Here is a 13,479-nt window from a genome sequence, read left to right as displayed (position 1 = left end):
GTTAAGAATCCACCTTCCAATGTAGGAGACGTGAGTTTGATCCCTGGTTGAGGAACTAGGATCCCACATGCCACGTGGCAACTAAGCCCCCGTGCCACAACTAATGAGACTGCGCACCACAACTAGAGAAGCCCACACGCCACACCAAAGAGTGCATGCACTGCAACTAAAGATCCCGTGTGCCGCACTAAGACCTGATGCAGCCAAATAATAATAAAAAAAAAAAATAGACCTTGTCCTGAGCTGTAAAACAAACCTCACAAAATTAGAGGAAGTGAAGTCATAGACTGTGTTCTCTGACCACAATGAAGTCAAACTAGAAAAAAATATCAGATAAAAGGAAAATCTCCAAATACTCAGAAGCTAAATGGCACCCGTCTAAATAATCCTTGGGTGAAAAAGAAGTCTCAAGGAAATTATTTTAAAATACATGGAACTGAAAGAAAATGAAAATGGAACAAATCAAAATTCGTGGGGCACAGCTGAAGTAGTAGTAGAGGGGACATTAATGGCACGAACGTCTGTATCAGAAAAGAGGAAAAGTCTCAAATCAATAATATAACCTCCCACTTCAAAAAGCTAGAAGAAGAAGAGCAAAATAAACCCAAAGGAAGGATAGAATGACTCTAAGAACAGAAATCAAGGCAATTCAAAACAGGAAAACGATAGAGAAAATAAATGAAACAAAAAACAAGGACATGGAGCTGTTTCGGTTCCATTTACAATCTCTCTCCTGACGGTAACCACCAGACTCCAATTACTCGCAAAACACCAAGTGCCAGAAACTCTTGTTTCTGACCATGGACCTTGCCTTAGCCAAGGTGAAGGAAATTACGCACACGAACCTGTCTGAACTATCACTCACCTGCTACACCTACTTTTAACAAACATTCAGACTTCAGGACAACAAGAGATGACTGAGGAGTCTCTGAGGCAGAGAGCTAGCTGGCAGGTGCAGGCAGCGGAAGGATGAGAGGGAAGCTTCTTAAGACAAGCCTCCATCCTGCCCATCCAAATACGGCTAACGACCCATAAGACAAACAAACAAGTGTCCTGAACGTGAGCCTGTTAGCAAACGTTGCTTCCAGAAAGAGAGGGTCTTGGCTAAAGCCCGGGGCTCCCCAGCATGTAAAATTGTGATGTCCAGGCCTGGGTCAGACAATGGTGTCCAGCAAGTAACGTGACAGCAGGGAACTATGACAAGTGTTTTCTCTGTATAACACTTGGAGTTTAATCTTTGCTCAGCCTACTGAGACATCACCACGGTACCACGTCAAGATGCAATAATTCCAGTCTGGCTACCACTGATACTAGAACATAATCCCCTGATGTTTTCATAACCTACCACAAATCTTTTTGACCATAGGATGCCTACCTGTCACGGAGAGTCAGCAAGACTCCTCTGGTGAAGCTAAGTGGGAAGTAAATGAGGGGTGTTAATTCAGGCCACATTTGGCATGCTTTCTGAGTTTTCATCACTGGAGTCTATAGTCTCTGAAGGTGCCAGGGCCAAAAGAAGTCTTAATCACAGCAAGAGAACTGTACTGTTTGACGACTTTTTATTCTATGTCTTATATCGTATGGATGCTTTGTTTTCCTTCAGCACCCGTCACATGCCTTCCTCTTTTACAGGACTTGTGTATCGCAGTCTTTGTTCTCCCTCTTTCCCGGTGTCATGGGCTGAGTTGTGTCCGCCCCCTCCAAATTCCTATGTTGAAGTTTTAACCCCCAGCGCCTCAGAACACGACTGTATTTGGAAATAGGGCCTTGAAAGAGGTGTTTAAGGCAAAATGATGTCCTTAGAGTGGTTGATAATCAAGTCTGACTGGTGTCCTTATAAGAAGAGGAAATTTGGACACACAGAAAGAGAGCCAGGAGTGCTGTGTAAAGAGGGACGGCTCTGTGAGCACCTGGTGAAGAGACGGCCATCTGCAAGCCAAGGAGGCCTCTGGGGGAACCGACCCGGCTGATACCTTCATTGTGGGCTTCCAGCCTCCAGAACCGTGAACAAATAAAGTTCTGGTGTTTAAGTTCTGTGCCATTAGTGATGGCAGCCCCAGCTGACGAATACCCCAGGGTTCATTCCCAGAGAGGACAGGCAGAGACATCCCCTTTGATAAGCTCAGTAAACTTGCCCTGACGCTCTCCCCACAAGTCTGAGCCCTTTCTCCCAAAACCATTTCAAGAGTAAATCCCAATTCCCAGTGGTACTGGGGGACGGGGGGAGCTCACCTCGAGGGCCTCATTAGTTGGGTTTTCCATTAATCCGTTTCCCTCCGACGTAATTCCTTTCCCCTCCCCTGCCCTTGTTCCCATCTCTCTCGACTCCTCTACCCCTTCTCCACTGTACCTCTCACTTAGCATTTCTATTTGTGGCTGAAATTTGTAGTTTGGTTATGATGGGACATTTTCAGTTTTCATCAAATGTCTCTAAAATGATTTGAGGATTCTTTTCACACGTTGTGCACCTTTAGCCTTCTGTAAGGGTCTTTTCTCATGGACTTGTGAATATTGTTAACTGACTTTGTTCATCGCTTCCAATTACCGTTCTCATGGCCAAAATCAGAGGCACGGGTGACTTGCATCCTCTTCTACCAAAGTCCCAGAGGCTGGCACTCTGCTGAAGTGACAGCCCTGGGCTTCCCTGGTGGCGCAGTGGTTGAGAGCCCGCCTGCCGATGCAGGGGATGCGGGTTCGTGCCCCGGTCTGGGAAGATCCCACATGCCGTTGGGCGGCTGGGCCCGTGAGCCATGGCCGCTGAGCCTGCGCGTCCAGAGCCTGTGCTCTGCAACGGGAAAGGCCACAGCAGTGAGAGGCCCGCGTACCGCAAAAAATAATAATAATAATAAAATGAAATGACAGCCCTTTCCTCGCCAGGCTAAGGTGGTCCACCACCTGTCCACCCCCTGAGCTGCCACGTGAATTCCCCATCGGAGCCTCCTCTCCCCGGCAAGAAGGGCCATGCTACCTTCCCCCCAACATTCATCTCTCTCTCACACAGCTCCCATGCACGTGTCCCAACGTCAACCCAAAAACATAGTCATGTTCATTCAGAATAAGTCCATTTTCTAGAGTCTAGGCCAAAAAAATGCTATGACTTTGCCCACGTTCACATAGCCCAAGAGTGGCAGACTGTGGGTTAAATCCCAGGTGAAACGTCTTAAAAAGACCCATTAGCTCTCATTGTGTATTCACCTCGCCTTTTCATTAATAGTGCTGATTGACCCCTAAAGAACTATAGGATTTTTCATACTGATTTAAGATAAACACTTACCTTCACTCCAACCTCAAATCAGATGACTCTCTTCACATCATTCCCCTCCATTCTATCACAAAATAGCTGAGGAAGCCAAAAACAGCCGAAGTATCTGGTGGCTTTGATATTTGCCCATAACACAGGAATCTTAGCAGGTGTGAGTCATCTTTGAGAATTATTATGTTTCTTGCTTTGCTTTCTATATCAAGGGGAAAAAAGAACTCTCCTGGCTGAGACTTGCATGGGAAAACAGCCTAGCTCTCTCTTCCCATAACCCTTTGAATAATTAGGACACCGAAGATAAACATATTAACATTTCTTCGGCCCACAAGGCAACAATGAGGAGAAAGAAATGATTTTTTTTGAGATTCTCAAAGAATCTTAACATTGGAAAGAAAACCATTCCTGAAAAGTAACTTTCAAGCTGATACGTAGTCAAACCTTGATTTAATGTTGCCTGTTGAGCTAAGGTCTGTCTTTCCAGATGGAGATATTATATCTCATTTGGAATTTGTGACAAGGGCCGACACCTATATACCTGCTTGTAGCGTGGAACGGTGGAGATGATAGAGCATGGGGGCAGTTGGAGCACGGACTCTGGGGTAGATCTGCTGTGCTCTCAGGGCACACAGCCTTTTACAAACTCTGACCTTGCAAGTCAGTAGCCTTTCTAGGGCTCCTCCTCGGTGGCATGGGGATGATAATAGCACTGATTGACTAGTGCTAATACTTGCTAACATTGGACCTGGTGCAAATTTTAGTGCTGACTGTATCTGCTTAATAGAATAATTAAGAATGTGCATCCCTGCCACGTGTGGGACGAAAGCAGAAGTGAGATTCAGGAGAGCCAGCTTCCAGACCCAGGTCTTCTGCAGGAAATGGAGTAGCTTTGCACCAGTCACTGTATCCTTGGGGGCCTCGCTTTTCCCATGCGTAAAATGAAGAACTTGAACTGGAAAATCTTGACTATTTCTTGTTCCTCATCCAAAGAGGCAACACCAATGACTTTTATGGATGGTGTCCCACGAATCTTTAAATGGCCTGTCTAAAAGGTTGCTGGAAGCTGAACAGCCCACAGACGTTGTAACCTAGTAAAATTTGGACCCGGAGCTGAAGACTAATCAAACACAGTGGACACAGAGAAGAAAAGACACTAAGTTGTGATGTAGTTACTTATTTTTCATGCCTCTTGGAGAAATTCCACACATAAAGAAGTCGCTGGGACAGAGGCAGCTTCGGTTGCCATATTGATACAGAGTGTCTGCCGTGAGTCAAGGGCAGGCCTCTGTGGAGCTGGAGGGATTGGCTGTCTGGTAGTAACTTCTGCTTCGGGGAGAATGAGAGTGTTCTGTGCCTGCCTTCACCCCAAGTGTTCAAGTCTAAGCCCGTAGCTCATTTAAACATACCAGAAGCTTCTAGTGGGCAGGGGACCCATCACGTCATTCAGAGGAAACAGAGGGGTGGGGGCGGTTTCCCTCAGCACCACGAGTCAGGGAGCTCACTAGGCTTGACCCTCAGAACGATGAGTTACCATCCAATGTTCCGTGGTAACCACTGTCCAACAGAAGATGTGTGAACACAACTTAAAGATTTTTTTTTTTAATTTATTTTTGGCTGCGTTGGGTCTTCGTTGCTGTGCATGGGCTTTCTCTAGTTGCGGCAAGCGGGGCTTCTCTTGTTGTGGAGCACGGGCTCTAGGTGCGAGGGCTTCAGTTGTTGTGGCTCGAGGGCTCTGGAGCGCAGGCTCAGTAGTTGTGGCGCATGGGCTTAGTTGCTCTGCGGCATGTGGGATCTTCCTGGACCAGGGCTCAAACCCATCTCCCCTGCATTGGCAGGCGGATTCTTAACCACTGCACCACCAGGGGAATCCCAAACACAGCTTAAAGATTTTTGTTTCAGCATGCTCTGCGTGATGGCTAAGGAAAAACATTAAAATTTTTGCTTTGAAAGGGTGTCAAATTATTAGCCCATTGGGGACGCGCACGTAACCAATCCAGTCCTTACCTGTTTCACTGGTTATATAGGTTACTTGGGTCGTTTTGTTGTAAATCTCAAGTTTTCAAACAACCTGAAGCCTCAAGTCCAAGCTTAATTAACCTATTGAAGAGCAAAGGAAAACAAGCTTTAAAGATCGCCTGTTTGGCTCATAAAATCTCAGCACCACAAACGAGGAAACGTTCAGCTATTCCTAGGATGCCATAAATTTTTATGGCTCAATCCTGGGATTCCTCTTAAGTCTCCCTAAGGCCCGGCTGTTTGGTCCGCAACCTCCTCTCCTCCCCCACCCTTGCATTTGATCTTTTTTATGTGCTTGTAAGGTGAGTTTGCTTTTCAATTTACTCTCATTCCCTTTGCTCCAGTGCTTTCGGGGAAGGGAGGTGGGGAGGGGAGGAAAGATGCTTGCAGAACTGGCCGTTGTTTGCCATGTTTGCGTGGCTTTCCCTTGTATCCAAAGAAATAGAAAACATCGTGACTCCCTAAGTCCAACCCGAGATGATGGAGGAACTGACACGTGCCTGGCGGACTTGCACCGAGTGGCTCCCAGCAAGGGAGCATCGTTGCCCCCGGGAGAAGCGATAGTCTGAGACACACTCCACGTTCCAGCTGCCAAGTTGGGAGTTTTCTTCCCCCGCCACCACCACGCCCCCTGCCCACCTGCCTCTCCTCAAAGTCTTGGATCAAGTTCAACGTCCAAGCAGAGAGAACGAGTCCAACTGGCTGAAAACTTGGCCTGACCTCGGGCCTTGGTTCCAACGACTGGCCTTCTGCTTTGTCCTTAAGTGAAAATAGCAGCTAACATCTGTGTCTGTCACTGGTTAAACCTTAACTTGTGTTATGTCACCCTCCCAACGACCCTGTGGTGTGGCTGGTTCACGATCCCAGTTTGCAGAAGAGGTCATGGAGGCACAGAGAGGTTACACCCTGTGCCCTAGATCACAGCCGTCGACAGAGGTGGAGCCCAAACTCAAGGGCAGGAAGTCAGCCCCGGGCTTAACCACTGCGCCATCTTACCAGCTTACCCGGGTCCCACTTCCGGTAACCGGGTCTTGTTACATTCCCATCTCCTAATCTGAGTTCCTTTTTTTTTTAATTGAAGTGTAGTTGATTTACAGTGTTGTGTTAGTTTCAGGTGTACAGCAAAGTGATTCATATATATATATATATATAGATATAGATATATATATATATGAATTCTTTTCCCTTACAGATTATTACAAGATATTGAATACAGTTCCCTGTGCTACATAGTATGTTCTTGTTGGTTATCTATTTTATATATAGTAGTGTGTATATATTAATCCCAAACTCCTAATTTATCCCCCCTTTCCCCTTTGGTAAACATAATTTTGTTTTCTGTGTCTGTGAGTCAATTCTATTTTGTATATAAGTTCGTTTGTATTTTTTTTTTTAGATTCCACATACAAGTGATATAGGATATTTGTCTTTCTCTGGTTTACTTCACTTAGTATGGTAATCTCTAGGTCCATCCAAGTTGCTGCAAATGGCATTATTTCATTCTTTTTTATGGCTGAGTAGTATTCCATTGTGTATATATATATCAATACCACACCTTCTTTATCCATTCATCTGTCGATGGACATTCTTTTCTTAACAATCCCAAGACCTCTTGTCTCTCTGAGGTCTACTCCTCCCATTGTTTCCCTCCTGGGGAAGAAGTCTCTGTCTTTAGTTTATCCCAGCCATCTCGGCCCCACTGGACCTGATACCAGCTCTTTTCCTGTCTCCAAATGTTGAATGATCCTGGGTCACTAACAGCTGCACCCAGGCATCTTCCAGAACAATCACATCTCCCACTGTTAAATGTTCAGATGTCCATGATGCCCCCCCACCACTGCCAAGGTCCCTAGCGATGTGTTCCACTTCCTGACACGCTAAGGAAGATTTCATTAGAAACAGTCCCCATATAAGGAAAGCTTTCCACTTACTGTTCCAAAAGTTACCCTCAGGTCTTACTAAGCACCTACATAGACCCCAAGAGACTCCCCCCACACCCATTCCAGCTAAGCCTGGGCTCAGTGTGGTGGTAGGAAAATTGATTGACTGTATGGGGCCCATGAAGAGTATTCAGGTAGACAAGCCTCTGCCTTCCCTGTGAGCCTGCCATTTGAGACTCCCCATAGTCAACTGAGGAGTGCTGGCTGTCACCAGGTGTAAACACCCTGTGGATGTGGCTCATCTCAAATTAAACTCCAAAGAGAAAAATTAACAGACATTTAACTTCTCACTGTGTCACCTGGGTGGTGGGAGCTGTGACCTCCCATTACAGATGAGCACACCTAGTGCCCAGATCTTCGTGTCTCAGTATCATCCTCCACTGTAAGAAGTCAGTGATGCTTGGAGATATGGCGGATTTCAGGTTTGGGGCAGAATCATTGTAACAGAAATAGGAAGTAAGGGATAGGAAATACGCAAAAACGACAGAACACATCAAAAGATAACAGTCAGGTTAAAGAGGCTCCCATTGACCAAATTTGGAACAATTTGAACATGAAAATAAATATCATTAATAAGAGATTGTAACACCTTGAGTGAAAAAGGAAGCCATGAGTGTATACTGATACAGTTAATAAATTGAAAATCTGATGGGAAATTAGATATTTTCATAGTTTCAAAGTCTCTCACCACAAAGAACTTATTAATTATAAAGGGAAAAAGAGCAAATATACATGGAGAAATACCACCTTCATCAAGTGCTTAAAGTGACCATAATTCACAAAAGGACTAATTGGAATTACACAGCACCTGGTAGGATACCAAGAACGAAACACATGGCATTTCTGTGGTATGATTAGATTCAGGGTGTGCATCTTTAACAGGAATTAGGAAACACTGGATGAAGCCGAATTGAGGGGCATTCTACAGAATAACTGGTCTAAAATCTTCGAAAGAGCCAAGGACGTAAAATCAAGGAAAAAACGAAGAACCTTTTCAGATTAAGGAAAGGTGACAATTTAAGTTATTTGTGATTCTGAATCGGATCCTTTAACTCTAAAGGAAATTATTGGAACACTAAGGAAAATGAGAATGAAGTCTTTGCATCAACTGGTAAGAATGCAGGTATACTACTTCCAAAATGTTCATGGTTGTATTGCAGTTATACAGGAGAATGCCCTTGTTTGTAGGAAATACACATTAAGTATTACATAAAGTTGTTGCATCAGTATTCTTTGTGCTGTAATTGCAACTTTTCTGTAAGTTTGAGATTTTTTTCAAACTGTTTTTTAATTAAAAATTAAGCTTGGGCTTCCCTGGTGGCGCAGTGGTTGAGAGTCCGCCTGCCGATGCAGGGGACGCGGGTTCGTGCCCCGGTCCGGGAGGATCCCACATGCCACGGAGCGGCTGGGCCCATGAGCCATAGCCACTGAGCCTGCGCGTCCGGAGCCTGTGCTCCGCAATGGGAGAGGCCACAACAGTGAGAGGCCCACGTACCGCAAAATAAATAAATAAATAAAGCTTAACCACCACAAAGAATAGGTATAAGATGTATAACTTCCCAACCAGTAGAGAAAAAATAGAAACTATAAAACAGCTTGATTTGTTTTCAAGAAGATAGTTTAGGGATGAGGGTAGGAAAACAAGCAAAAGTCCAGCAAACATAAGGCACAAAGTAAGGGTGTAGATTCAGGCCTATTTGAACGAACATACACAGGAAATGTAATTGGATAAAACCTCCCAGATAAAAGATACATTTTCATTTGGTCTGAAACAAGTGCTGAAAATAATGTAAGAGAAGAAAACGGGACAAATACCAACCAAAGGAAAGTTGATGTTTCATCATTAGTATCAGGCAAAGTTTACTTGATGCAGTGCATATAACTAATGAATTATAAAAGAGACAAATCACCAGGAAACTATAACAATTTGGAACAGGTATGAACCCCATATAGCTACAAACAGAATAAATTCAGAATTGAGAGAATAACATGGAAATGTGATAAATCTAAAATAATAGTGATGTTTATACCTCTTTCAATGACTAATCAACCAAGAAATTTAAAGTATTAAGGATACAGGACCAGATGGCTTCACAGGCAAATTCTATAAAATATTTAGAAAAGAGCTAACACCGATCCTTCTCAAACTCTTCCAAAAAATTTCAGAGAGAGGAACACTCCCAAATTCATTCTGTGAAGCCACCATCACCCTAATACCAAAACCAGAGAAAGATATCACACAAAAAGAAAATTACAGACCAATATCACTGATGAACATGGATGCAAAAATCCTGAACAAAATACTAGCAAACAGAATCCAACAATATATTAAAAGGATCATACACCATGATCAAGTGGGATTTATCCCAGGGATGCAAAGGTCATCAATATATGCAAATCAATCAATATGATACACCACATTAACAAATTAAGAAATAAAAACCATATGATCATCCCAGTAGATGCAGAAAAAGCTTTTGACAAAATTCAACACCCATTTATGATAAAAACTCTCTAGAAAATGGGCCTACTGAGAACCTACCTCAACATAATAAAGGGCATATATGACAAACCCACAGCAAACATCATACTCAATGGTGAAAAACTGAAAACATTTCCACTAAGATCAGGAACAAGACAAGGTTGTCCACCCTCACCACTACTATTCAACATAGTTTTGGAAGTTTTAGCCACAGCAATCAGAGAAGAAAAAGAAATAAAAGGAATCCAAATCAGAAAAGAAGAAGTAAAACTGTCACTGTTTGCAGATGACATGATACCACCAGAAAATCCTAAAGGTGCCACCAGAAAACTACTAGAACTAATCAATGAATTTGGTAAGGTTGCAGGATATAAAATTAATGCACAGAAATATCTGGTATTCCTATACACTAACAATGAAAACTCAGAAAGAGAAATTAAGGAAACAATCCCATTTACCATTGCAACAAAAAGAATAAAAATACCTAGGAATAAACCTACCTAAGGAGGTGAAAGACCCGTACTCAGAAAACTATAAAAACACTGATGAAAGAAATCAAAGATGACATAAACAGATGGAGAAATACACCATGTTCTTGGATTGGAAGAATTAATATTGTGAAAATGACAATACTACCCAAAGCAATCTACAGATTCAATGCCATCCCTATCAAACTACCAATGTCATCCTTCACAGAATTAGAGCAAAAAATTTTACAATTCGTATGGAAACACAAAAGACCCCGAATAGCCAAAGCAATCTTGAGAAAGAAAAATGGAGCTGGAGGAATCAGGCTTCCTGACTTCAAACTATACTACAAAGCTACAGTAATCAAGACAGTATGGTACTGGCACAAAAATAGAAATATAGTTCAATTGTACAGGATAGAAAGCTCAAAGATAAACCCATGCACATATGGTCACCTAATTTATGACAAAGGATACCAGAACATACAATGGAAAAAAGACAGTCTCTTCAATAAGTGGTGCTGGGAAAACTGGACAGCTACATGTAAAAGAATGAAATTAGAACACTACTTAACACTATATACAAAAATAAACTCCAAATGGATTAAAGACCTAAATGTAAGACCACACAGTATAAAACTCTTAGAGGAAAACACTCTTTGACACAAACCACAGCAAGATCTTTTTTTGACCCACTGCCTAGAGTAATGGAAATAAAAACAAAAATAAACAAATGGGACCTAATTAAACTTCAAAGCTTTTGCATAACAAAGGAGGCCATAAACAAGATGAAAAGACAACCCTCAGAATGGGAGAAAATATTTGCAAATGAAACAACAGACAAAGGATTAATCTCCAAAATATACAAACAGCTCATGGAGCTCAATATCAAAAAGATAAACAATTCAATGAAAAAAATGGGTGGAAGACCTAAATAGACATTTCACCAAAGAAGACATACAGATGGCCAAGAGGCACATGAAAAGCTGCTCAACATCACTAATTATTAGGGAAATGCAAATCAAAACTACAATGAGGTATCACCTCACACTGGTCAGAATGGCCATTATCAAAAAATCTAGAAACAATAAATGCTGGAAAGGGTGTGGTGAAAAAGGAACCCTCCTGCACTGTTGGTGGGAATGCAAATTGATACAACCACTATGGAGAATAGTATGGAGGTTCCTTAAAACACTAAAAGTAGAACTACCATATGTCCCAGCATCCCACTACTGGGCATATACCCTGAGAAAACCATAATTCAAAAAGAGACATGTACCACAATGTTCATTACAGCACTATTTACAATAGCCAAGTCATGGAAGCAACCTAAGTGTCCATCAAAGATGAATGGATAAAGAAGATGTGGCACATATATACAATGGAATATTACTCAGCCATAAAAATAAACGAAACTGAGTTAGTTGTAGTGAGGTGGATGGACACAGAGTCTGTCATACAGAGTGAAGTAAGTCAGAAAGAGAAAATCAAATACCGAATGCTAAGACATATATCTGGAACCTTAAAAAAAAAAAATGGTACTGATGAACCTAGTGGCAAGGCAGGAATAAAGACATAGACATAGAGAATGAGGAAGTTAGAGTAGTGACATATATGCACTACTGAATGTAAAATAGTTAGCTAGTAGGAAGCAGCCGCATAGCACAGGGAGATCAGCTCGGTGCTTTGCAATGACCTAGAGGGGTGAGATAGGGAGGGTGGGAGGGAGGCTCAAGAGGGAGGGGATATGGGGATATATGTATATGTATAGTTGATTCACTTTGTTATAAAGCAGAAACTAACACAACACTGTAAAACAATTACACTCCAGTAAAGATGTTAAAAATTTTTTTTAAAAAGCAGATCTTAGTAAACACCAAATAATAAATATTATACAGAACCATGAATTTTGAATCCAGTGATATATTGCCCTTCCCTCCAATCCAGGGCTAAGAGCAGGCAGAGTAGGAGCCTTAACATTCAGTGAGATGGGGCTTCCCTGGTGGCACAGTGGTTGAGAGTCTGCCTGCCGATGCAGGGGACACGGGTTTGTGCCCCGGTCTGGGAAGATCTCACATGCCGCGGAGTGGCTGGGCCCATGAGCCATGGCCGCTGAGCCTGCACGTCCAGAGCCTGTGCTCCGCAACGGGAGAGGCCACAGCAGTGAGAGGCCCGCATACCGCAAAAAAAAAAAAAAAAAAATTCAGTGAGATGAACCTTTCTGATGCTAAGTCAATCACATCAAAGTATCTGCCTTGCATCCTCTAAAATAACTTGCCCTGTCTCGGTGGTAGAAAAAGCCCAGGTCTCTAAACAGCCCTCAAATCTTTCTGTCGTCCTGTGCTTTGCAGTGAAGTCCACGACTTGTTATCCCAAATCAGTCAAAATCCTTGAAGACCACAGCACCATGCCCACCCCTCACGTGCCCTGCGACTTCTCAGACCACTGGGGTACCCCCTGATGCCTCGCACATTTGGACTTATCCATCACTCAAGCTAATAAGTATCCTCTAAAATACGAGAATAACCTTAAGTGAAGATGTTTGATTGTTTTGTTCTCCATCCTGAGTTGTCGTTTTTAGAGAGAAGTAATTAGCAAGAGAGAGCTGAGGGGTGTGTGTGAGTGTGTGTGAGAGAGTGTGTGCGTGCGCGCGAGGGTGCAGCCTGGGGCTGTGCGTATCAGGACTGGGAAAATGGTTTTCCGGCAGGTGTGAGAGAAACACAAAAATGGAAAGAGCAGGGCCCTGGACTTCCGTTGCTTCACAACCTTCCTCAGTAACAGAGAGATGAACAGAATAGAGCTTACCCTGACTGTATCTTCAATTCCGTGGTGATGATCTCCTTTACAAAGCTCCGTGAGGCAGGAGTTTGGGAAGGGGCAGGCCTGTGGGCTTGGTACCCGCTGTGTTCCCTGCACATCTGTTGCGATGCCTTGAGAGCCTGAGGGATGCTCAGAGCTCCAGGCTTGAAGCCGGTCACATCCCAGCTGGATGTGAAAGCAGGCCCTTCACTCCTCATCCCCTCGTCATCTTCAGGAGATGATGGTGGACGTGAATCCTGAAGGCGCCTCCTTCTCCCACTTCTCTGAGGCCAAAGTCTCCAATGACCCCAGAGTTGAACATGAAGACAGCAATGTTTCAACATCCTTAAAAGAAAATATCAACATCCTTAAAGACATCCTTAAAAGAAAACATCCTTAAAAAGAAACTCTATAAGCTTTTCAGCCCATAAATAGGGGTTTGCAAGTTTCCGAGAGACTTTCACCCCACTGGGCACCATGAGAACCCTTGTCCTGCTACCAATCTGTTGATCTCTCTTA

General features: G+C 43.2%; 1 protein-coding gene across 5 annotated transcripts in view; it reads right to left on the bottom strand.

Moving 5' to 3' along the window:
- The window catches only part of LOC137229496 (actin-related protein 3B), a 344,507-nt gene that overhangs the window by 26,040 nt on the left and 304,988 nt on the right, over nucleotides 1–13,479 (bottom strand). For 4 of the 5 annotated variants that reach the window (XR_010945705.1, XR_010945703.1, XR_010945707.1 and 1 more), the window contains 4 exons: nucleotides 12,967–13,305; nucleotides 5,261–5,353; nucleotides 3,275–3,455; nucleotides 2,546–2,785 (listed from right to left, as the gene is read on the bottom strand). The gene's annotated coding sequence lies outside the window, so the exon portion shown is untranslated. The remainder of the gene's footprint in view (nucleotides 1–2,545; nucleotides 2,786–3,274; nucleotides 3,456–5,260; nucleotides 5,354–12,966; nucleotides 13,306–13,479) is intronic. The other variant, XR_010945706.1, reaches the window with a different exon arrangement.

The sequence above is a fragment of the Pseudorca crassidens genome, chromosome 8, assembly GCF_039906515.1.
Source record: "Pseudorca crassidens isolate mPseCra1 chromosome 8, mPseCra1.hap1, whole genome shotgun sequence".
Lineage (NCBI taxonomy): Eukaryota > Metazoa > Chordata > Mammalia > Artiodactyla > Delphinidae > Pseudorca > Pseudorca crassidens.
This window is presented reverse-complemented; position numbering and strand designations above follow the sequence as displayed.